The sequence below is a fragment of the Mauremys reevesii genome, linkage group 7, assembly GCF_016161935.1.
Source record: "Mauremys reevesii isolate NIE-2019 linkage group 7, ASM1616193v1, whole genome shotgun sequence".
Lineage (NCBI taxonomy): Eukaryota > Metazoa > Chordata > Testudines > Geoemydidae > Mauremys > Mauremys reevesii.
Window position 1 is genome coordinate 24,242,338 of NC_052629.1, and position 27,042 is coordinate 24,269,379.

At 40.0% G+C, this 27,042-nt stretch overlaps 1 long non-coding RNA gene across 4 annotated transcripts in view; it reads right to left on the reverse strand.

Annotated features, from left to right (window-relative positions):
* Positions 1-1,527: 1,527 nt before the first annotated feature.
* Positions 1,528-27,042, reverse strand: part of LOC120368728 — a 34,115-nt gene continuing 8,600 nt past the window's right edge. Inside the window, exons 2-5 of one of the 4 annotated variants that reach the window (XR_005582746.1) lie at positions 24,808-24,999; positions 23,636-23,793; positions 8,365-8,467; positions 1,528-1,959 (exon numbers count right to left, since the gene is read on the reverse strand). This is a non-coding gene — a long non-coding RNA (uncharacterized LOC120368728). The remainder of the gene's footprint in view (positions 1,960-8,364; positions 8,468-23,635; positions 23,794-24,807; positions 25,000-27,042) is intronic. The other 3 variants (XR_005582745.1, XR_005582747.1, XR_005582744.1) reach the window with 3 other exon arrangements.

Consider the following 27,042-nt stretch of genomic DNA (forward strand, 5'->3'; position numbering starts at 1 on the left):
CTGTATCCTATCCCTACTCTCCAGCATATATACCACTCCTCCCAGTTTAGTGTCATCTGCAAACTTGCTGAGGGTGCAGTCCACGCCATCCTCCAGATCATTAATGAAGATCTTGAACAAAACCGGCCCCAAGTCTGACCCTTGGGGCACTCTGCTTGATATCGGCTGCCAACTAGACATCGAGCCATTGATCACGACCCATTGAGCCTGACGATCTAGCCAGCTTTCTATCCACCTTATAGTCCATTCATCCAGCCCATACTTCTTTAATTTGCTGGCAAGAATACTGTGGGAGACCGTATCAAAAGCTTTGCTAAAGTCAAGGAATAACACATCCACTGCTTTCCCCTCATCCACAGACCCAGTTATCTCATCATAGAAGGCAATTAGGTTAGTCAGGCATGACTTGCCCTTGGTGAATCCATGCTGACTGTTCCTGATCACTTTCCTCTCCTCTAAGTGTTTCAGACTTGATACCTTGAGGACCTGTTCCATGATTTTTCCAGGGACTGAGGTGAGGCTGACTGGCCTGTAGTTCCTCAGATCCTACTCCTTCTTCCCTTTTTAAAAGATGGGCACTACATTAGCCTTTTTCCAGTTATCCAGGACCTCCCCCAATTGCCATGAGTTTTCAAAGCTAATGGCCAATGGCTCTAAAATCCCATTCACCAACTCCTTTAGCACCCTTGGATGCAGTGCATCCAGCCCCATGGACTTGTGCTCATCCAGCTTTTCTAAATAGTCCTGAACCACTTCTTTCTCCACAGAGGGCTGGTCACCTCCTCCCCATGCTGTGCTGCCCAGTGCAGTAGTCTGGCAGCTGACCTTGTTCATGAAGACAGAGGCAAAAAAAGCATTGAGTACATTAGCTTTTTCCACATCCTCTGTCACTAGGTTGCCTCCCTCATTCAGTAAGGGGCCACACTTTCATTGACTTTCTTCTTGTTGCTAACATACCTGAAGAAACTCTTCTTGTTACTCTTAACATCTCTTGCTAGCTGCAACTCCAAGTGTGATTTGGCCTTCCTGATTTCACTCCTGCATGCCTGAGCAATATTTGTCCAATCTTCCACAAATCTTTTTTGTTTTTAAGATCGGCAAGGATTTCACTGTTAAGCCAAGCTGGTCGCCTGCCATATTTACTATTCTTTCTACACATCAGGATGGTTTGTTCCTGCAACCTCAATAAGGATTCTTTAAAATACAGCCAGCTCTCCTGTACTCCTTTCCCCCTCATGTTATTCTTCCAAGGGATCCTGCCCATCAGTTCCCTGACTCTGCTTTTCTGAAGTCCAGGTACTGCTCTCCTTTCTTCCTTGTGTCAGGATCCTGAACTCGACCATCTCATGGTCACTGCCTCCCAGGTTCCCATCGACTTTTGCTTCCCCTACTAATTCTTCCCAGTTTGTGAGCAGCAGGTCAAGAAGAGCTCTGCCCCTAGTTTCTAGCCCTCATAATTGTGAGGCGCAGCTTGAAAATGTGCAGCGTAAAGAAGCAAAAACCTAAAGGCAAATAAAAAGATCCCATATTTATTGTTTTTCAAAAACTCTTGATTATAATCCAGTCTTCTGAATTTTGGGTCTGACTCATAACTTTTGAACATATGGGATTGGCAATACAGAAACTGGACAAGGAAGGGGGAGGATGTGGACCCATTCCTCCTGCACTGGCCAGAGGAACAATAATTAGCTTTATAATGCCATAACTTAGTCCTTTATGATTTCCTTCCTGCAACAATTGCTAAGTACCTGGAAATCTGAATTTATCTAGTTATTTTTATTTTCATATCAAATGTATAAAATGTCCCACTTAATGTGCATTATTCTCCCATGCCCCCAATCAGGCAATTGCCTCACAACTGGAATCCTGAATGTGCCTTCTCCCAGGTTCCTCACAGCTTCCTTCTGCCTCGATGCTTCCCCCAATTCTTCTTTCTCCCCTCCTTGACACATTTATGCTCTGGGGAAGAGAACCCAGGAAAACTGTTACAGTCAGGAAAAGGATGCAGTGATTGCAGCCAGAACCACAATAGTGGCTGGGCAGCAAATACAAAGCATGCACATGGGGGAGGGAGAGGGTAGAGCTGCAGAGCACTTTTGATTTTCCCACCCAAATGCAGAGCACTCTGCAGAATACAGAGTGCTTAAGAGGTCTGCTCTCTGGTGAGGTTCAACATTAAGATGTGACAAGCTCCTCATATACACGAGTATAAATTATATGCAAAGTCTATAGTCTTTGTTCTGACAAGTGTCCAGAGGGAAAATGCTTTAGATAAAGCTGTAGCTTTCTATGTCATAAGGGTAGGGTGGGTATCATGAAGATTTTATCAAAGGAGTTGAGCACAGGAGCACTAGAAATCCCAGCATTTCCTGTGTCTGCATCTTTTCCCCACTCCAATCTGTTGTCCTTATTTCATTGCCATCCTGTCCAATCACCGGCACCACAGTAGCCTTTGCGGGGCTTTCAGCTATCTAAATATATATAGAAGTAGTAAATCACCATGTTAAAACACCAGCACTACCCCTGGTCCAAGAGTTGACACAGTATCCTCAGACTGGATTTACTGGGAACACTTTCATGTCAAAGGAGGATTTTGTGTTTCTAAAAGTGAAACATTTTAAGGCATCTAATCTACAAAGCAGAAGAGTCCAACTGGGTGGGAGAGGCTCACCTTTCTTCTGAACTTTAAAGTCTCACAATGACAATAGTTAAAAAGAAAGGACAGAAAAGTACTTCCAGCAAGGGAGCTAAATAAAGAAAGAAAGTCTTGCTATTGGGGTCTGGGTTAAGCCACAGCTGAGTACTATCCATTCATATATCAGCATCGGTATATACATGCCTCTGGAAGAAGATTGTTCATCTGCTGAATAATGCAGGTTTGTGTAAATATTCTGGTCCAGAGGAACAGTGAGGAATTCCTAAAAGCTAATCTCAACTGTGACTAATTCATTGCACGGCCTTGGCTCTGTCCCACCTCTGTCCCAGTCTCTCTAGCTGTAAAATAGGGGTGGTATTTATCAACTTGACATGAGCTGTTAGCTAACATATGTGTCACGTTCTGCAAGTATAAAGTGTTTAATATTATTTGATATGGATGCACCAAAGCAAAATTTTGACTGACTGAAAAACAATAAGAACGACCACAGAGAACATTTCCAAATAGCTCATCTGTTTGGCCAGTAAAGAGTAGCTTTGTGCCACAACCAAAATATAACAAGACCATGAGTCAGTCATTCAAACACTAAGATCAGAAACCCATGTAGTAGTTAAACAATAATATACTGAATTCACTAATACTAATTATTGTGCCAACCAGGATTTCTACATATCAGACCAAATTCATATGTATAAACCAAGCCAGATTTAGGCCTACAGTATTATTAAAAATAGCTTTAAAAAACCATGTGACTTCATTTTCAAGAAAAATATATCATCTCACAGACAAATCTAGTTTCTTCTTATTGTATGTTTTTCAAAATTACACAACAGGACTCTTATTTTAAGGCCTCTCAATGGAAGCTTTCAATCTATCTGTCTAGGTTCTTATGGGCTTTTACCATGTTGGTCCTGTCTAGGACCAGAACCAAAATTATGGAAGCTAAAAGCATGTGTGTGTGTTGGGGGAAATGGAAAATAAACCCACTATTACTATCATGTGCTCTAGAAAGTTATAAACCCTGATCTTGTGCTGAGGAACATACGGATGGACTTCTGAATTCACGTGGTACTAACGTCTGTGCAGGCTAAGGGATCTGACCACATGGAGCACATTGTAAAATCAAAGCTTCACTGAGGTGTGTTTGTGATTCTGGCAAGCCCTGTACTTTCTGCACTTAACAACAGATACTATGAATCAAAGCATACTGAAGTTAAATAAGACACACAGAGTGGTTGCAAATCGCCATTAATAACAGTTGTTCATTAAAAGAATTCTATAATTCCACAATCAAAAACATCCTGTTTTAGTTTACTAGAGATTAACATACTAATTCATTATGGTGATGACCCTATGTAATTAGTGAATTTAAATCCCAGTGATACAGGATACATACAGGATAGTATGAATTTGAGATTACAGCAATAATAATAAAAACAAAGATAGAAAAGAGAAACTTTGGAAATTGAAATTTTGGCTATCTTGTTGAAAGAGTTAAATCTATTTTAATTTAATTGCAATCTATTTTAATATTAGAGGACAGTTCTCTTTTACTGGCAACATGCTATCTAATTATTTTGTCCATACATCTACATTAAGTGGTTTAGCTGTTATACAGTAAATTTGGGATCGCACTTTCCCAAAGTGCTGTAACATGATCGTATTTCAAATTAAGCTATATTTTAATTTACATAGGATTCCTAAACAGTGACATCAAACCAAAGAAATATGCAAATAAGGCTTAAACATCGAACACAATGAAAATCACCTGGAAATGGTATTACAGAAAAAAAATCCCAATGATATTAATTAAAATCTGGAAAATAACTCACAGTGGAAACATTCCTATTGACATCAGTGGTGCAGGATCAGTTGCTGTTTGAATTTTCTGAACTTTTTTTGGAGACCCATCACTTTAGGAAAGACAAGGGGTTGTCTCTTCACTCTTGCCAAACCACCTCCCATGCAGGCACGCTTTCATATGCCCAAATATTTGCAGGATCAGGGCCTTAGACTCCAATCCTACAATTTAGCACATGGGACTGCTGCACCCATGCAGGGTCTCACTGATGGCAATGCCAGTTGTTATTTTCTACCTGTATTCACAAGCCTCTCTCTGCTTTTACTTTTTAAAAATGGCAGAGTTCTCACCTCATGCCATCTGACTCTGTAATTTGTCCTCTTTCTCCTGTTGCTGTTGAGGAATTTATCTTTCTATGGTTTTGTTTTCCCTCTTTTCTTCCTACTCACTGCTAGTTCCTTCCCAATATCTCTCCTCCGCCCTTCAAACTCTACTCCCTCTCATCTCATCACCCCAAATTCCCCTCATCCCAAGTGATCACCCCTCACCTTATGATTCTTTGCCCCTGCTTTCAGATGGGCTCCTCCTCATGATTCTGTCTCTTCTTTAATCTACAAAGCTAGGTTCTGCAACTGATGCAGGAGACAGCAATTCAAGCCAAGCTCCTGCCACTCTTTCCAACTCTGCTTTCAGTTCTGGCTCTGTGTGCCAACTGCCCAAGTTCTACTCACAGCAGGGTGGGTGGAGAGCAGCAGGCACATTAAGCCAGCTCTGGACAAGTGTAGTTGCAGTCCCAATGGAACATAAGTTAGAGATGCAACAGGATGCAGCAACAGAAACTCAGCTGCCAGAGTACTGCTGCTGCTTAAATCTTTGAGCTGGCCTAATGGGATCCCTGCAGTGTCAGGCATCTGTGTACCATGGAGGCTACAAGGGAAGGATTTGCATCCTTGAATATGAAAGCTAAATCCCAGTTCCTCCCTCCACTCCCACTCCAACTCTAACCAAACAGCAAACATTCCTTGAGCTAAAAGGAAGATATGCTGGGATGCAAACAGGTGGGATGGGGGAAATCTATGGATGTATTTGAACATCTTTGTGATGGGCTAGTAATCCTGTACTTTATAACAGATTGCTGCAGGGTTTTGTGTTTCTGGCCTGGTCTACACTACGCGTTTAAACCGGTTTTAGGAGCGTTAAACCGATTTAACGCCACACCCGTCCACACTAAGAGGCCCTTTATATCGATATAAAGGGCTCTTTAAACCGGTTTCTGTACTCCTCCCTAACGAGAGGAGTAGCGCTAATATCGGTATTACCATATCGGTTTAGGGTTAGTGTGGCCGCAAATCGACGGTATTGGCCTCCAGGCGGTATCCCACAGTGCACCACTGACTGCTCTGGACAGCAATCTGAACTCGGATGCAGTGGCCAGGTAGACAGGAAAATCACCGTGAACTTTTGAATATCATTTCCTGTTTGCCCAGCGTGGAGCTCCGATCAGCACGGGTGGCGATGCAGTCCGAAATCAAAATCCAAAAAGAGCTCCAGCATGGACCGTACGGATGTGATCGCTGTATGGGCAGGCAAATCTGTTCTAGCAGAGCTCCGTTACAGAAGATGAAATTCCAAAGCATTTTTAAAAAATCTCCAGACAGACGCCATAGACAGACTCAGCGCACTGCTGCGTGACAAGTGTAACAGAAAGCCAAAGAATCAAATGGACGCTCATGGAGGGAGTGGGGACTGAGGACTCAAGCTATCCCACAGTTCCTGCAGTCTCCGAAAAACATTTGCATTCTTGGCTGAGCTCCAAATGCCTGTAGGGTCAAACACATTGTCCGCAATGGTTCAGGGCATAGCTTGTCAATTTACACCCCCCACCCACTCCCAGAAGTAAAAGGGAAAAAAATTGTCTCTTGACTCTTCTAAATGTCACCCTATGTCTACTGAATGCTGCTGGTACACGCGATGCTGCGGCACTCAATTGCGGTATCCTCTTTCCCCCTCACTGGTAGTAGATGGTGCAATATGACTGGTAACGGTCCTCATCATCAGCCTTGTGGCAGATGATGAGGACGGGTACTAGTCCTATTGTGCAGCACCATCAGCCCGTGAGTGCTCCTGGCTGGCCTCAGGTGAGGTCGGCCGGGGGCGCCTGGGTAAAAAACTCCTGGTCATTCCCAGTAGATGGTACAGAACGGCTGGTCACCATCTTCATCGTAGCAATAGGGGGCTGAGCTCCATCAGCCCCCGCCCTTCATGTGTAAAGAAAAGATTCTGTACTGCCTGGACTATCATAGCAGCGGTATGCTGGGCTCCTCTCCCCCACACTGCTTAATGTCCTGTCTGGACTATCATAGCAGCTGGAGGCTGCCTTCCCCTCATTTTATCTCACTAACAAGTCACTGTTTCTTATTCCTGAATTCTTTATTACTTCATCACACAAATGGGGGGACACTGCAACGGTAGCCCAGGAAGGCTGGGGGAGGAGGGAATCAACAGGTGGGGTTGTTGCAGGGGCACCCCCTGTGAATGGCATGCAGCTCATCATTTCTACGGGATCTGACATGGAGGGGCTGGGCTCTCTGGTTCTCTGATACACTGCTTCTCTAGTACACTTGCCCCATATTCTAGGCAGGACTGATTCTATTTTTAGATACTATAAAGGAGGGATTGACTCGGGAAGTCATTCCCATTTTTGTCTTTTGCACCCCTGGCCGATCTCAGCCAGGGGCACCCATGATAGCAGCAGACGGTGCAATATGACTGGTAACCGTCTCTGCTTGTCTTTTGCGCCCCCGGCCGATCTCAGCCAGGGGCACCTATGACAGCAGCAGAGGATACAGCACAAAAGGACTGGTAACCGTCATCTCATAGCCAATTTACAAGGGTATGGTAGATGGTACAGAACGGCTGATAACCATCTGTGCTATCATGCAAAAGCAAATGAATGCTACTGTGTAGCGCTGCTGAATCGCCTCTGTCAGCGGCATCTATTACACATATGGTGACAGTGACAAGAGGCAAAACAGGCTCCATGGTTGCCATGCTATGGCGTCTGCCAGGGCAATCCAGGGGAAAAGGGCGCGAAATGATTGTCTGCCGTTGCTTTCCCGGAGGAAGGAATGACTGACGACATTTACCCAGAACCACCTGCGACAATGATTTTTGCCCCATCAGGCACTGGGATCTCAACCCAGAATACCAAGGGGCAGGGGAGACTGCGGGAACTATGGGATAGCTACGGAATAGCTACCCACAGTGCAATGCTCCAGAAATCGATGCTAGCCTCGGACCATGGACGCACACCACCGAATTAATGTGCTTAGTGTGGCCGCGTGCACTCGATTTTATACAATCTGTTTTACTAAACCGGTTTATGTAAAATCGAAATAATCCCGTAGTGTAGACGTACCCTCTCTCTCTCTCTCTCTCCCTCTGTCTCTCCAAAATATTGAGACTATTTGGCAAGAAATATTGAGGACCCTTTTTATCACCTGATTGTTCACTTGGAGCCATCAGAACCAGCTCCACTTTCAGTGGACCCCAGGAAGAGTCTCTAGAAGCAGCTTTGCTAAGTGGGCACAGTGTGCAAATTTAGCACCATCCTTCATGATTTACACCAGCTTTGCAGCTACCCTACATTATACTTCACCTTTTGCAAGTTACATGCTCCCTGCCAAGTAGTTGATCCAATGAGACTACTCCTGTGAGTCAAATCAGCAGGATTTGGACATTCATTACTCCAAACATGACACCAAGTATTGTTTGAGTTTTGCAACACTTTAAATTTTTTTGTATGACCCATGAAGACTGTCTTTATAATTACAGAAAGGTTGCCACTCCTCCAACAGAAGGTCAAACAGTATTTCCAAGCAATGAATGTAAACACTACGTATTTTACCTTGTGCTGGTTAAATGTTGTAGTTCACGTCCACTTCATATATCCTTATCCTGACAAAGTTGAGCCTGAATAGCTATTTTGGCTAGCGGATAACCATATTTGCCTGGGAGGAATAAAAACAAAACATTTTCGAATTCCAGTGGCATTTATTTAAAATAAAAACAAGCTAGGAGTAATCTATTATAGGAAAGTATGGCATTTTAAAAGTATAGTTGGCTAGAGAATTAAAATAATTTAACATTGAATATTAAATACTAGTATAGTAAATTTTGTGTGACTGGCAATTCACAAATCAGAACCTAAGAGAAACAAACTGTTGATTAAAAGCTTAGTTAGTCCTTTTCAGCATGCTGCTTATGTAAATGCAATATCAGTATTAAAAATGCGCCCTTAGTAATGTTTATCTCAAAACTGTAAAGTTCATCGGTTATTTGATATTGTTTTAATGCACACAGTATGCCTCCACAGTATGGCAATAAGTCCCAAAGTCGTATATAAAATATCTTTTTTTTTTATCATGTCTAGTTTCGTAGACAAAAGTAATCACTAAAAAGCCACTGGCTACAAAAAACTGCAAACAAAATGAACCTTTTAAAAGCTAATGACTTAAGGGTGATTTTACAGACATATAAAGTATGTTAGGGGCTTACACTATTTGTCATTAACACATATTTTGAAAGCTTGGCTAATATAATGTGACACAAAATTAGTCAAACACAATTCATGCAATATTGTTTAATTTTACTCCTCATTTAACGTGGTTTTAAGCAAAATCATTATGTCACATGATAACATTCACTTGAACAAGAAATAGTTTATAATGGTCTCTGCATTTAGAAATGAGTTATTATGAGCTACATGCTGAACACATTCTTAACTATGAAAACTATAAAGCTAATAGCTTAATCATATTTTGACAACATCTACATACTTTATGCATTATTTACAAGAAAGATATAAAAATGAAACCACTGAATATCTCACACCATACTTCACAGTCATAGTTAACTGGTTAAAAATATAACACATTTATCTTCTAGTGGTTTTACATTTGCATAGGGATATTTGCATACCATGTTGTGATGTGCTCTTAATGTAAAATTTAACCTTTGTACTTTCTCTCTGATGTGTAAGGTATACTCATTAAGTTAAAAATAATGGTAAAAATAGTCTGCTAGTGAAATACAATTCAAGAATGATTCCCTTGAGGAGTGAGGAAAGGTGAAATACGTGTGGGAAAATGTTTAATTGAATTAATTCCTTATTTTCTATATTTTCATTTTTACATTTCAGGGATACAGAGCAATTTGACTGGTATTTGTCAACCATGTGAAATACACAACATTTTATCTTAATTATTTAAGCCCCTAACAGCCCCTTAATCCTATATGAAAGGAAGGTTACACTTCAACATACAGATGTAAGCCTGTAAAATGTATGATATTAATTGCATGGCCATTTACTCTGCTTTGGGACTTTATAAGAGATGCATAAAGCACAATTTATTTTGTTGTTATTGAACCTTTGGACAAAGTTTATAAGCTTCAGATCTGATCCAATTCCCTAAAATTCAGATAATTCTGATCTTTAATTTGAAACAAGGCTAATAATATTGACTTCAATATTAAAAAATTGCCTAATTATTTTTCAATTACTTCTCTCTTGTTATGGCTAGGCTTTAGCACTGAAATATCCTGTTTAGTTCCAAAAAAATACATGAATATTAAGGACCTGAAGAACGTATGATCCACCTGGGCCTCGTCTTATACACCTAGGAATATATATGCAATATACAGTAGTTTAGCAGCTTAACTGCTCCAAAGTAGTTAATAGCTGTACCTTGTATTTCTTCCTTTCCAAAAATTCATCTAAGTACTCCCATGAACTCATACTTCTGCTACTGACTTTGCCAATTTGTTCATACTCTAAAAACCCATTGTGTAAAGAAATTCTGCATGAATTGCTTGCATACTGTAATTGGAACATGTTCCTCTCCCCCCACACACACTTTTTAGGGCAGATCTAGTGTTGGTGTTTCTCTACTCTGACCCACCAATGACCTCTAATGTTGACCTCCAAGGACTACTTTCTCTTTTGGTAAGGGATAATTCAGTCTTCTTGGTATGCCTCCTGGGCACAGTCAAAATTATGTCTTGTGATTTTGTGATGTGGACTACTGTCTACTAAGGACTGAACTAATACCACTATATTCAATTAATTCAGGACCTCAGGATGGCCTTGATCTATAGTCCCAGATGGTGAATGACTCTCTCCAGTTAGCTACCCAGTTCCCTAGGGTATGTGCACCTTTAATAAACACTACTATTTAAAAATAGACACAAAGCATATAAAATATGTAAATATATGTATACATTTCATAAAGTGAGTTACATTCCAGTCTCTAGTTCACTTTAGCATAGATAAAAATACAGAGACATAGAATTCCTGGACAGTCTATAATTGTTTTACCATCCTTAACAAACAAGTGATTTGAAAAGAAAATTATATCACCACAGAAAGTTTAAAATAAATAGTAACAGGCTCTATTTCCTGAGTAGCAGGTTCACTGTATGTACTGAAGAAATGCAGTATTGAACTTTTACTCATTTACTATATCATCTGGACTCCTGCAGTATGTGCCTATGATTGTTCTTGTAAAGGTTCTTACTGAGGTAAATAAAACTGTAGAACCTTAGGAACATGCTATTATTACAGCACAGAGCTAAGGTGTACAGAACAGGAAATAACTCTCTGAGGGATAAATTACATGTGATGAGGGCCAAAAGAATACAGCTCCTATTTCAGGAAGTCTTCCAGGCAAAAGCAGAGATTTGGCAGTTTTAGCGTTCCTTTCAAGACAATACACGTACACCAAAAACATTATTCTTCACAGAGTACCCCAGAGGCCTTTCCAATCATCTGGATGCTCGTAGTTATTCCATTCCCTCAAATTCAACACAGATCTTCTTTATTAATTTTAATTTGTCATCAATAACCTGACAGGCTCTCTTTCGGCAAGAAATACTGTATTAACTGTTTCACTCACTGTGGCAGCTATTAAAAATGTGATAATGATTAGCAGTAATGAGGTCAAATAGAATAATGTGAGTATAAGTTGCTACCAGCGAAATATATAACACAAGAGGATTTATTATGTTCACTTGCTGAAATGTAATTTAAAAACAGGATATTACCACCTGCTATGCTGGCTCATAGGGTTATCCAGATCATTTAAGCATTTCCTGCTAATATGTTTATTTGCTTCTGGCAGATATTACCACTACTGTATTTCAAATAACTACAGTTAAAACAAAGTTAATTGTTGCTATCTACTTAATATAAACAAGATTATGTAAACAAATCATTAGATAATTAGCTTAAACAATGATAAGTAAAATGATTTGAACATCAATATTATCTGGAGAAAATGTATAACAATATTTAGGATTGTATGCAATGAATCAATCTTTCTTAACAGCTAAACTCGTGATTAAGAAACCTTGTTGCCCCCTAAATATTGTAAGACCAGAGCTGTTGAAATACTGTCTTCAGATATGATAAATCTATAATAGATATAACCTTTAGACACATTGAGTGAAATGTTAAAACTTTGCCAATGCAAGAAATCTACAGATAATCTCATTATTCACCTATAACCTCTAAAAAGATTTAAGATTTAGATGTCTTTATATTACTTTTCAATATGTTGATCTAAATATAATAATCCAAGGGTTTTGACTGTAGTAACACAGAACAGCCTGATAGGAACCTGGATGAAACTGTAGCTCTGCCTGATCTACAAAAGCTTTTTTAGATTGGGGAGATAAGAGTTTAATACAAAAGAAGCTCATTCTCACTTGGCTGAGCTTTAATTTTGAGGGGGAAAAATTATGGATGCAAGGCCAGATTCTGGCTCCTAGTTACTTTGGTTTAAATCCACAGAAATAAGTGGATATTCTCATCTTTAAACCTGTGTAATGTAGAGCAGAATTTGGTCCGAGGACTTTGACATTATTATACCTTGTGAAGAACTGGTTTTAAAATTGAAGTTCCTCTAGACAAAGGAGATATCAGCTGGATTATTTCTTATGTGAAATATATACTATAAATTGGCTCTTGGCAGTTAATCCCTACATTACAGATTTTTTAAATGTAAACTGCCAGACTAATATTTTTTATTGTTTGGCCTTTCCGTATACTCTTTTGAAGAGTAATGACATATTAATTACAAATGAGCAAAAAGAGAAGTAAAATGGAATAACAAAGGAGTGATTGTTACAGGTCATGTTAAGAGCATAGAATGGATAGATGTTTTGGAAACAAACAGAAAAAAATATAACTGTATTTTCATTTTGTCTATTTAAACTAATAGATTTTAATTTATTTTATCTTCTTTATGCTATCATATTTGCACATCTGTTGAATAAATCTTGATATTCCCTGAGAGATATAGAAACTCTATTCAAAAATAAGTTCCATATGTATCACTTTAAATTATTGCTATAGAAGAAAGTAGTAAAAAATACGAATTTAGAGTAATTGTAGGAGTGTAACCTGCAACTATCATTAACACTATGATGTAAAGGCTTTCTCTGCCTGCATCTTTCTGAGCACACTGGAGGGGGAACCAGTGCTGCTAGTCATGTCATAAAGACATACAAAGATACCAGGAAAAAGGATTGCCTATTTTGACGTTTTTTCAATTTAAAGCAGGGTATTTCACCCAAAGCAAGTGGCACAGAAATATTTTGGACAAAACCTGTTCACCTCATTTGAGTAAGGAAAGCTGATGGTTCCCTGTTCACAGTGTTCTTCCAAGCACTAGAAACTGAAATAGAAAGATCCTGATCCACAGGTACATTGGGACTGCTCTACTGGCACCAAGAAATTCTAGAGCCAACATTTTTGGTCCTGGCTGGATCACTTCACTACAGGGGGATCCTCTGATGGTATAGACCTGGCTTAATGGCTCCCATGCCTTCCCCACTCACTCACTGTAGGAGGCAAGGCTACGGTTTCCCCTGCACCCCAGCAATTCCTAGCTGCTGTATGAGCTCATTGGGGTCATTATTAGTCAACATAATGTACCCACCAGGGGACCACCCCAGCACACAGTCAGCCCATGATCCAGGGAATGCAAAGGCCAGTAGAAGCCATCTTTGCATCATCCCCTTCCCACGTTACATTTTGTACCCCTCAGCAAAAGCCAGAGATCAGTGATGTTGTTTGTACAAAATTCAAATGATTGACAATGAGTTTGGGGTATGCAGGGGTGATATGTGGATCCTGACAAACACTGCATGTTAAACTATATGTTGTGAATATAAATCCAAGATCTTTGCTTTCACCATAAGAAAACAATAGCTAAAGCTGTGTTACTGGAGGAAGTCACTAGAGACTACTCTGTTTAAACACTTTTTTTGTATAACCATACCAGGTAGCTTTCCAAGGTTACTGTTTGCCTGATGTAATAACAACACAGACTTTACATATCAGCTAAATTTGAATCGATGATAGGTACAATGTTTGTAATTCTACATCAAGCAGCACTTGTATCTGGCATTTATTTGTGTTGTTGCTTTGGCAGGTTCTTCCAGAGATCCTTCTCATCTGACATGTCAGGTCTACTATCAAAGAGGAATAGTGAATTCACTTTTACAGTTAGGCAAGCTGAATGCTATTACCCATGTATTTGTCACCACCCCGCAGATCCCAGCCTCTAATCTGCCATCTGGATGGATGCTACAAAGTTAAGAGCCAGGGATGTGCATTTCTCAGTAACTACTTGCTGTCACCTATTATTTTAAGGATCCTGTGATTTTCTTTTATTTTGACTAGAAAAAACAAGGCAGCTGCAGTAATAAAAAGGAATATCAAATAGCTACTTTCTGGCAGATTTTTCACTGGTATGGATACAGTAGTGGTGGGTTTGGGGTTTGTTTTGGGGGGATTGTTAGCAAATATGTACACTGGGATCTAATACTGTAAAGCGGTAGTATGTTCTTTAAAAAAATATCCATTTTAGAACCTTGCATACCAGTTAACAAAATAAAAAAATGAAAGCATATTTGCATGCCCCTTATTGAACACGTTATATATTTATTCTATAATATTATCTACCATATGCAATATATCTTTTAAAACAAGCACAGTATTTAGAAAGTATTACTGTCCTCCAGTCACCATGGTTCTGATGGTTCTTTTGTATTACTGCAAACATCCTCTGTCATTCTGATCATAAATGTTTCCAGAGAAATAAGGGTGGGGTCACACTTTGGGAATCCTCAGAGCAAAAGTTTAGCTTTGCAAGTCAAAACCTAATTTTCAAATTAATTTATAAAAAATAATGTTTAAAAAACCCAAAGTCACTAGAAATGCAATGAGTGACAACATACTGGGCCAAATTACTCCCTGAAGTAACTATTTAAATCAATGTAGTTACACCAGGATTAATTATAATTAATTGTTATTTAACATTTGAATATAGTGCCATTGGTGCAAATGGTGCTAAACACAGAGTGATAAAGATACAGTTCCTAACAGCCCAGCCCATACAATCTAGGCTGCATGTGAAGAATTTGGCCTACTATCTAGAAATACTATAAGATTTTGCACAACTGGTCAAATGATTTTTAACATCTCTAATGAAGAACGTGCCTCTATCCCACAGCATAGGTGTAAAACATCCTAACCCTTGGAAAAAGTGCAATATCATGGGGGTAAGCTATGGAGAGTAAATGCAGATGGGCTCTGCACAACATATGCTGTGGAGAAGAATATGAGGTGGTTCTCTCCACAGCAGCCTTCACAGCTGCAGAGGGGATTTGGAGGCAAGGCAGGGGCATGACCACTGGGTGTGAGACTATACAGAGCAAGTAGCCAACCCTCACTGCTACTAGTGTGAGCACAAGTGCCAGGTGTGGAGTGCTGGTACTGGTATGCTAGGGTTGAGAAAAAAAACCTGTGTCTTGTAACCCCTGCAAAGATCCCTTATGCAAGAGTTGTGTCTGGATATTACTGCTGCTTATCTGGCTGCTATATGATATCCTCAGTGAATGACTTTTGTTTTTGAAAGACGCTATTGTACCACATTTCACTGTCTCATTTTATTGCTCCACACTGTGTTCACGTGGACTAGGCCAGAGATTACATCTGGCCATTGCTGATGCCAGGAAGATGTTTCCTGCTAGTTTTCTCCTCCCTAATTCAGCACACACTCAACTTCTATTCTTCCCTCCAACAGGTTTTTGCCTTCCTTGGAAATACAGAGATACATATTTCATGCAGTCTGTGAATCGCTGCTCTATTTTCTGCCTGGGTAGGCCAACAGAGCATGATCCAGGTAAGCAGCAGCATCAAGTGACCTGCCCCTGATAGTGTGCCAGATCGGATCTTAATCACATGAGCATCCTCAGGGTCATCTTATCATAGATGCAATGTGCCTCAGGTGGCATGTGATCAGGATTTATCACCCAATTTTGTCTGCTGGTTGGATCATTAGCTTCCCCGGCCCGGATACTGACAGGGAGTGCAACATGAATGCTGATCCATGCCCCCCATCCTCAGGGTAAAGCCTCATAATCTGAAATGGAATAGGGGAAAACTCCTATGTGTTTGTACAACACACTAGGTTGGGCCAGTGCTAGGGCACATGTAGCAAGTCCTAGGCCCACACCTTGCCAGAGGGAGCTGACCCTACCAAACTAGTACAGAGGAGAGCTGTTTTACAGCACAAACCATGTTTCACAGCCAGAGTGTGGGTGGTCGTGCCTAGTAGTTGAAGCTGGAATCAGGCCTAATGAGTAGAGCCAGAGCCAAGGGTCAGGGCCATAAACTGGAACTAGGGCAAAGGGTCAGAGCTGAAGTTGGAAGCCAGGAACCAGAGCTAAGCAAAAAAATAGGGTCTGTCATAGAAGCGAGCTAGAGAGCCACCTAGTTGCACAGACAACTTCCTGGCATTCCCTCCAGGCTTAAGCAGTGTGACTGGACTAATCAGGGATAGAAGCACTGCCAATCAGGCCCTCTGTGGGCAGCATATCCAGTGATCCTTGGTCGCACAAGGTTCACAGCCCATCAATGGCTCCTCTGCAAGAGTTGTTCAGTGGTGGCGCAGATATTGCAGTGACTCACAGACCCAGGTCCTCGCCCTGTGGATCCTCACTCTGTATACTAAGACAGTCGTCAGGTTCCCATGAGGTCACGGGTTACTAGTGCACATGGACTTGGGTCAAATTGGCAGGATCTTCCTTCCTGATTTAATTTCAGTAATTGGATTTTTTAACAGGAAAAAGGAAAAATGTGACCTTTCTTTTAGCAATGGGGCAAATGGAACCCATACTGAAATAGTCTGCTTAATATATATGCTTTCCTCATCTCAGATTTTCCCCCCACTTATGATGTTATTTAGTGGAAGTTAAGTATTACATTAAAATGCTTGTACTTTTTGATATTTTGAATTCTATTTTAATAAAAATCCTTCCTTCTTACATTAATCTTGGACAAACATATGTCCCCACTTTTCAATAGATTATTTATTTCATTTAGCTTTCTCATTGAACTAAAGACCTGCTAAAAGGCTTGCTGTTGTTTTTTAGAGGAAACATATATCATGTAATTATTCTTTACTTACAAGATAAATGTTGACCATTTAATTACATGGGGCTCGATTCAGCAAAACCTACTTCCATGCTTGCTGGCCCACAAAAGCTTCTCAAGCCTTCTGGTCTCCACAGCTGTGAAGGATAATCACTGTTCCCCAGGGAAGGCAGCAGACTGCTACATTAGGCATTATGCACTATTCCACTGGTGACTGCCAAAGACGAAAGGTGAGGAGAATCTGCTGAGCACACACAGGCATTTCCTATGAGAGGGGTGTGTGTGTGTGTGTGTGTGTGTGTGTGTGTGTGTGTAGAAAAGGTGGGGAAGGGAATTCCAATGACTGTTGTTGATGTAATCACGTAAGAACCATATACCATATCAGTTACATGGCACTACCTCCTTTGGTGCTCAAATTCTGTCTGGGACAAATTTCCATTTCATATTATTCTCCCAGGCTCTGGACAGGAACAGAGATTTTACTCAGTCATGTAGTAGTTTTCACAGAAAAAAAGACTGGACATAACTCAGAGTTATTTTAAAAAAACCTAACAAAACAAATAGAAAAACCTTGGGCATTGGGAAGATGAATCATTCGGTCTATGGTAGTTCAAAGAAATCACTACCATCCTGTGGTAGTTCACAGAAGTTCCATATTTCAGATTTGGGCATGTAAATTCAGTGTTGTGCATGCACAAACAGAAGCTGTGATATTAGTGATCAGCACTATTATCACAGTGGCAGGTTTGCCTTCAGTTGGCAGTAAAACTTATGCTTTAAATTAAACTCTGTTAGATGTATGATTATGGATGAAACACTGACAAAACTTTGTAAACTCTTGACAATCTCCATAAACCTGAGGACTCTAACTCAATTTCAGCTCAGCTGAACTCAGACTTGAATTCTCCGTCAAATGTGTAAACTTGAGTTCACTGTGTTTATACAGGTAGAAGTGAGCACAGAACCTGGCCCCAAGCTCGTCTAAGGAGTCCATTATAAACTCAGTCGATCTGCTGAAAATTTTCTATCAACATTTTTGTTTTGTTTATATACAGGAAATGGCTTTTTGACAAAATCACCCCAAAATCACCTTTTTGACATTATCACCCAAAAATCTATTATTTTTTTGAAAAAACAAAAACCAAATCTCTTTCCTTAAAATTTTGCATTTTAGTAGACAATTTTTTTTTCCATTTTTGGATTTTCATTTCCCCACACAAAAAAGATCTTAAAAAAATCCAAAGAAAAATCTCATTTTCACTGAAAAAAAATCATTTTCCAACTTAGACCATGGCGGCAGCTGGGACCCCGGGCACAGGGTTGGCAGCAGAGCCCCTGGCACAGGGCCAGCAGCCGGGACCCCGGGTGCACAGGGCCGGCAGCTGGGACCCGGGGCAAAAAGCTAGCAGCCGGGACCCTGGGGGTGCTGCAGCACTTCCTCACCTCTAGTTCCCGGGCCTATGGTGAATGTTATGAAGCTGAATATATACATTTGAACATACCAAAAAAACTGAAGAATCCAAGATGAGAATAAATTCTATTTTCAGTATACAGAAACTTTAACAAGTGAATATTTGTATTATGAAATGCATCTTCCAAAGCCAATTTATTAGATGCTAGATATCAACCAGGAACTGGCATATTGGCTTAATAATTAAGCTTGCTATTCTTCACAAGATAGATGGAGAGGAGAAGGCGGGAATAACCATTCTCAACTACAACTCTTTCACCTGTCACCTTTTGCTTCAGAAATCAGCTGATCAGTTAGCTTGAAGTGGGCTGTCAGACTCAGAAGCAGTACATTGAACATAAAGCTATTACAGCATGTGCCATAATTAGCCTTCCCAAAATTATAGACATCTTACAAAAAAAGGAAAAGCAATCCCTACGCTTTGTTTATCTATCCTCTACAGAACTATCCAAAAGATCATTCCTTTTAAGTGGGCACAAGGGTAGAATCTTTGCCTGCAAAAGTAATCTTCTATATATATACACACTAATCTAGAGTTATTTAGCACACACAAATTCTGCTAATGGATGAAAAGACCATCTCCTAACCTTTTAAGCTTATTTATTAGTAATTTATTAATACAGTTGGAGCAAAAATGGCTGTTGTTTTCAGAATTCATTTTTCAGCCTGTAGTCTTATACCAGATGACACTCAGGCTCCGGTTCTTTGGGAATACACATCAAACTCTGGTTCATAATTTATGTAATGACATATACTTGGACACTGATTAGCTACCTTATCAGCCCTGTAATAAAAGAAGCATAACCCCTAGTTTATCATTCATCTGAAGTCATTTTGAATAATATCACAAGATTGTAATGTAATCATTATGCTGTACAGCATGTGTGGGCCAATACACTACACTGTCAGTGTCAGAGGACTGTCATAGTTCATACTACTTAATTTGCTCACTTCTTATACATTTATGAAATTGGAGTCAACAGTCTAGTATAGTAATAATATTCTGGATAAGATACTTACACAAATTGTTAATAAGATGTTCAAGGCAAGTGCAAGAAGATGCAAGACAAAACGAAAGAACTGGTTTTGTGGCTGAACTTTGAGAAAACATGACCTTATAGTCAATGAGTTGATTGAATTTCCTTTGACTTTTACATCAAAAGTACCTAGAGATTGTGTTGATATTTTTTCTAGTTATAACAATTAGGGAAGATGAAGTTTTCTAGCAGAATGCTTAAATCACATGGTGAAAGCAGGATGCTTGCAAGACAACGAGATGCGTTATTTCTCCAATATATTTTATCCAGGTTATGGAGTTAATGGTGAGGACTAGTCAGAATAAATGAGATAAAGTTCTGTATCGCTGACTGTGGTAAGGGTATCTTTTCTGCTGAAATAGAAAATGGAATTCAAAAAAGAGTGCTGTAAGGACTAGAACACAACAGGATACAATACATACTAAAGTATAGCCTGTATCTATCCTCAGTGATTTTATCATGAGTATCATGATATTTAATGTTTTACTTAAAGTCCCAGCTCCTGGAGGCAAGTGATCATATGAGAATTTCAGTTTTCTTTTTTAAAGAAAGTTTCTAGCCCTTATGGTTGAAGAGAAAAGCTTGAAAATGTAACCCTGAAAGAGTCAAAAACCAAGAGAGCTCAAAAATTATTTTTTAAAACAAAGCTCATTATTTCTAAGCAAAACTCACATTTTTTCATGCCTGACTCATGATTATTGAATATTTGAGGTTGACAGTACTGTATCTCTTAGGAAATTTATTATAAAGACAGAAAAAATATCCATAGTAAGGAATTTCCAGAATAGAAAGAAAGGCCAAGAGTCTGTGAAGCTGATATGATGTCTGGCTGACAGACCAGTAGTATGGAAAGGAGAACACCTCATGTGAAATGTTAACCACTCCCTGCAGAGCTCCTTGTGCACCCCTGTGCTGGAAACTAAACAGGTGAGCCAGCACTCTGGTCACTTAGACACCAGTCAGCTCCACTGGAGGAAGCTGATTCCAGATATGCAGCTAATTAGATGATCAGTCCGGGAGAGCTAATGAACCAATTGTCATCAGATGAGGGTACTCCTGGGGGAATTCTACACCACTGTGCATGTGCATAATTAATGAGCCATGCACATTTTAAATTTTTTGTGCAGGAAAAAGCTTCTGCCAGAAAGTTGCTGCAGTTCCACTTTTGTCCACCAGAGGGTACTATTATGCTAGAACAGAGCAGCATCAGCAGAAAATAACTTTGGCTGGAAAGTTGCTGCAGTTCTGCCTTTTGCCCACCAGGGGTGCTGTGGTGAATGGACAGAGCAGCAGCTCCCAGCCAGCCAGGGAAGAGAAAGAGCCTGCCTTCTTCACAGCACCTGTAAGGCCAGGTCAGGAAACAGCAGCTATGGGGAAACAGACAGTGTGGGGCTGCTGGAGGATCAGATAGAGGCTCAAAAGGACTAGACTGGGGCAGGGGCTGAATGGGAGTGGAGGCGATGGGCCACAGGCGGGAGGGAGTTACAGGGCCACATGAGAGGGGAAAGAGGTGCATGGCCACATAAGGACAGGTGGTGGCCGAGTGGAGGCACAGAGACACATGGAAACAGGGTGAGGGGGTGCAGGGCCACATGGGATGGGGGGAGTGGGTGTCTGTGGGGGGGGGGTGGGACACGTGGACAGGTGCAGATGCGCCTGACTGAATGGGAAAGGCTAGGGGTCAGCCAGGGTCTGCATGGGGGAAGCTCCCTAACAATCCCTCCCCATTCCCCCCAAAAACCTGTTCCATACTTTTCCCACCCAAACCCAACAACCCTCCAAGTTCATACCCAGGCTCCTTCCCAGCAATTACTTCCCTTTCCCTTAGCTCCTCTGTTACCCGACTCCCCCAAGCCTTTGCACTGCTTCTGAGGGGTGCAGGAAATATAGTTCTGTATTGTAGTTTAAATGAATTATTACTCAAGGTACGTCTATACTGCCCGCCGGATCAGCGGTTAGTAATTGATCTATCGGGGATCAATTTATCGCATCTCGTCTAGATGCGATAAATCGACCCGCGAATCAACGCCCATACTCCACCTTGGCAGGAGGAGTGAGCAGTGTCAATGGGGGAGCCGTGGCAGTCAACTCGCCGCCGTGAGGACAGCCAGGTATGCAATTCGCGTAGCTGAAGTTGAAGTATCTTAGATTGTTCCCCCGCTAATGTAGACCAGCCCTCAGAGTTCTGTACTGATATGCCTAGTAAGGAATCTATTTGTAAAAAAAAAGAAAAATCCTAAATCTTTTTTGTTGTTGGTATTGTTACAGACTTACTTGCTGACAGGTATTTTTTAAATAAATGACCAAAAATCATTTAAACTGGTGAATCATCTTGTGATTATATTGTGTTATTTTGACAAACTATGCAGAATTTTGCAGAATTTGAAAATATTGTGTGAAGAATTTTTATTTTTTTGGTGCAGAATTCCCCCAGGAGTAGTTAAGGGGTATAAAAGATGACATAGAAAAGAAGTAAGCTGGGAGGACCTGACCAAGTGGATCCCAGTATGTGCTGAGATCTCAAGGAAGGGAGATGTCTGATCCTCCCTGGCCCTGTGGTTAAGGGCAAGAAACATTGTAAATACTTTGCTGCATGAGGCTGTATTGGTGTTGGTGATGGGAATATAAATACATTCCCATCACCAACACATGAAGTTGCTAGCTACTAATGGAGCCTGAAAGCATCAGAGGATGGAGTGGCCCCATTCTGCTCTCAGTTATATGAAGTAAATCTGGAATAATTCCACTGAAGTCCATGGAGTTACTCTGGATTTTATATTATGTGAAAATGAGGGCAGAATCTGGCCTATTGACTTAAATATCAGTTGACGCTGCTCAGTACTTTACAGAATTAGGCTCTACAGTTGTAATCTAAGTATTTGACCTTTCAAGCCTTAATTTTATGAGTTTGGTCTTATCACTGGCTTTTTGTGTTCTATGGCAGTGTATGGAGTGACAATATCAGAGAGCAGAAGAGCAAACACTAGCTTAGCATAGAAGAATGAGAAAATTGGCTGTAGAGCATTTCTAGGATTTTTCACTCAGGCTCTTCCTTAAACACACTGAAGATACAGCAGTGAAAGGGCTGTGATCTGAAATGCAGAATCCCAATAGATCTGGCACTAAAATAAAATGAAGAAGGCCAGAAGCCCCAGTGGAATGAGGGGTGCTGATGCAGACCCATAACTCTGAAGTGGGATTGATGGATAGAAAACTCTGTGACAAGTGGCACTAAGATAATGATTGTTGGGCAGCATGAGCTATTACAGTATGATGAAAAAAATGCAAGATTAATGGTCTTGAACAGTGTAACTTTGCTTAAATAATGAAAAAGGAACAGAATTAAATCAGTATAATAATATTTATTTGAAGATAGGTAATCAGACGAAGAAAACAGTGAAAACTACATTTTTTCCCAGAGCATAATATTAGTTTAATGGAACTAATACTGCATACACATTATTACTGCGTAATAGTGTCCTAACAGAAACAGGCACAGCACCATTACTAAGGCTTTTTAGAAAATAGAGCAGGGAAAGTATTAGAAAATGCACTGTAAGGAACAATCCTGTCCTAGCAGTGTGATGGGCAAGATGACTTTAAATAGGTCTTTTCCGTCTCTGGTTTCTATGACTATGAACACAAATTTAAATACTATGCTTTAGACTGTTACTGCTCTTCTGTCAAAGATAAATAATTACTCTGATGAAGAATTAGATGATATGCTTACTGTTAAACAATTAAATTAGTCTCTAGCATTTTTTTTAACATAAGATAATAAAAACAAATGAGTTAATCATCAATCTTGTATCCAACTGTTATTCATGAAGAATTTAATACCATTTAGATTTTATTTCCAACAGAATAAAAGCATATTCCTTACTGTCTTGTTTCACCACAACTTCATTGGCAATCAAAAACTCTGACAAATCTCAGCATTCACCTTCAAGATTTATGTAATAAAAACAATATTCAGAATACGGTATACCAGATTATATCTTCATAAATACCTAATTCAGTCCATGAAGGAGTGGGAGAATGATCAGCATCTTGTGATATGCTCGAATGTTGTAAGTACTGCAACTATCACACTGTGAACATTTGTTTTGTTAATATTAGATGTGTGATGAAGATCAGATCATAGTAAATGACAGTGATGGTATCAAACCTGGGTCAGAAGCAGATGATGCAAAATATAAAAGGGGACTGATGCACTGAACAGCTGGAATATCTAGGATGGGTAACAGCGTGCAAAAGTAGAAATAAACCTGAAATACTGGTCTTCATTTGAGCCACACATGGCACACAAAACAAGTCGGGGCACATCTGGAAGGAGAGAAATTTAAATATGATTGAAATGTATACATTTTTGCTTGGAAAAAAATAGAACATGCAAGAAGCTGTTCACATATAAAACTGACTTTTACTATAATGTTACAATAACTAATAATAAGCAAACGGAAAAGGTATCAATGTGGACAAAGATGTCAAAGTAGTATAAAAGTTATTAAAATAATAGGTTACTAAAAATGGTAGATCTGGTCAAATGAACGATATCAAAAAATTCATGCAATTTGGAGTACTGAGCAAAGTTCAAAACAAAAGGATATGGCTTGAGGGAAAAGTGTTTCTTTCTGACCTACACAATGGTTCACTTCAAAGCAATTCTGCTCCCCATAACAGAAAATTCCCATTGACAATTCCAGTGATGTCAATACCATTGATGGAAATTACTTAACGATGTCTGATTGTTTCCGGATATTACAAATATTTCATTAAAAATGTTATATGAAGTGGAGAAGTGTTTTCACATAGTGTGATCTTTCCAAATGCTGTGCTGAATATGAGTGCAGCTTTGCTTCAAAGCAAATTCATCCCTTAAAAACAAAAGGCTCTGGATGGTGGAAGACTGCAAAAGGCTGTTCAAGGGCAGGTAGCCAAATTAGAAACGGTTTCAAATTAAACTGAATCAAAACTTTTATTGCTCACTCTCTGCAAACATTTATGCAACAGCTCTGTTTTTATGGATATTTGCAAAAACTACATTTCAAGCATGTATCCAAGATTGAATATGTTTTGTAACAATTTGAAATTAACTTTAGGCCGATGCGGAAGTAGGTTGTAAAAGACAGTGAGGGAGCAGAAACTAGACCATATGACTTAGACCAGGGGTTTGTAAAGTGGGTCACGACCCCATTTTAATGGGGTCGCCAAAGGCTGGGGTTGGCCATTGGCCCAAGCAAGTCTGAAGCCCAGGCCTAAGCCCCACCGCCCAGGGATAAGGTTACAGGCCCTCCACCCAGGGCAGAAGCCTTTGGGCTTCAGCTTCCCCACACACACCCGGGTGGGGCTCGGGTGGCTCGGTCTTCGGTCCCCCCTCCTGGGGTCATGTAGTTAATTTTGTTGTCAGAAGGGAGTCACAGTGCAATGAAGTTTGAGAACCGATGACTTAGATGTTTCTATGCAAAAGTCTTCGATAATGTTCTTTTTCTGCGTGAGAGGCACAAACACTCCACCTTCCTGTCTTATCCACTATGTAAAAATAAACAAACAATAAACAACAATAAATTTGACTTTCCTAAAAACTTGATGCAAATTTTTCCTTAAATAATAACAATATTTTTTTACGTTTATATAGCACCTTCCCTCTGCAGATCTCAGAACACTAAAAATATTTAGGAACAGATTGTACCACTACACACACCTTTGTGTAGGGGAAAATGCAAAGCTCCAAAGGGAGCATTAAGAAGGAGCAGTGTGAATGATGCATTCACTCCCTTACACATGACCAGCAAACTGCACTGGCTGGAGCCAAGGTGGGAGGAAGTTCAAAGCCCTAAATCCTGCCTTTCCCTGCCTCATTTTAGTGGCTGGTAGAAGCAGAAGGATTGCAACTGTGGCCACTACCTTGGCAGGAGGAAGGGTCCCTCCCAACCCTCACTAGAACAGAGCCACTGGGCAAGGCTGTGATGAGTTTTTTTTCTCCCTCACGTATTCTGTTATCGTCTCAAATATTATTGCATTTTTATTTACAATTTTCAAATCGGGTTAAGCACCTGTGTTTTTAAATGGAACACAAAGCACATTTGATATAGCATTCTTTCAAAGCACTGAAGGCACAGTCTCGGCACCTACTTATTCTAATTTTGCTTTCCTCTGAGGTCATGTTTTAATTCCATCCTAAGTATTCTGCTCTTTTTGAAATTATGACAAATAGAAAAAAAAAAACATGCTTGAAGTTTTTCCAGGATCTATTCCTGTACATATGGCTCTTGGTGGGAAAAGAAGGTAGGTATCTGCTTACTAAATTAATGGCACCCAGCATAAAAGATAACAATGCATCATTAAATGTGCTAAAAACATTCTATACGTCCATAAAGCTTTTGTACATCATTTCTCTGAATTCAGCTATGGAACTTAAAGGCTCATAGTCCAGGAGGGCCAGCTAAACTGTTCATGGTTCAGAGAACGCTGTAAGCCTATACATAGCTAGGAAAAAATAATTGAAATCTTTCCAAAAATGCAAGAGTGTAAATTACTCCTCCTGAAAACATGGATACTGCTGTAAATAGGCTGAATAGTGACATGGTCAAGTACCTCAAGACCTCAAATTTTAATTACCTTAACAATCAGATCTTCTTTTAGCAATTGTGCTTCAGTTATACTGATATGTTTTGTTATAAAATTACTCCCACCAGCTCTGACTAATTAGAAAACAAACCAAAATAAAACAAATTGCTGTTTTAATTTAGGTCACAACATAAACAAAACTGTGCAGAGTGCCCTCTGCAATAGCGGCACAAATTTTACTTTCATTTAATGTTACAGCTGCAACTTTGTAAGGTCATTCCTAGCTATTTTTAAATTAGAAGACCAGACCAGCAATGCCACTATACTTGAGAATTTGTTAGCATTTCCCTTATAATAACCCAACTTTTAAGGGTCCTGTAACACTTTCATTTATATTTATACTGAGGGGGAAATTGGCATATAAGTTCACAAATCAGACACATTTTAAAAAAGGTTTTTAAATTATGTTGTCTACCTTTGCCATAGAGATATGCAAAATATACAGATCTTTAAAATATAATCTCTCTTCTATACAGTTCTAGAGTTAATAATGTAGCTTAGTTGTGGAAATAAAATGCCTGGGTCTCAATTCTCAGGTCTGGCCTAGATGGACACAGTGCAGAACCTAGTTTTGGGGCTGTCCCGGGGGGGACTTCAGCCCACCGCTATTTCAAAGCAGCCTGGCCCAAAAGTGTGCTCTGGTAGCCAGGAATAGCTGGAGTACACAGGTGCAGTAGCCACTCACCATTTTCCCAGCCATGCCCCCTGTGCAGGGGACTGAAATGGTGGTAGCACAGATTCACTAAACCGGCTCTGCAGGTCTACATGTCCAAGAATTCCTCTTATTTGGGGTAATTCCTAGGTAGCTGATTAAGCCATCATTATGGCTCCTTTGCACCACCAGAGTGTCACAAAGGGGTTGTACGAGACCTAAAACTGGGCCCTGGCCAAGCAACATGATTCTTTGTTAACATGTAAGGAAGCGCCTTCTCCAGAAATATATGT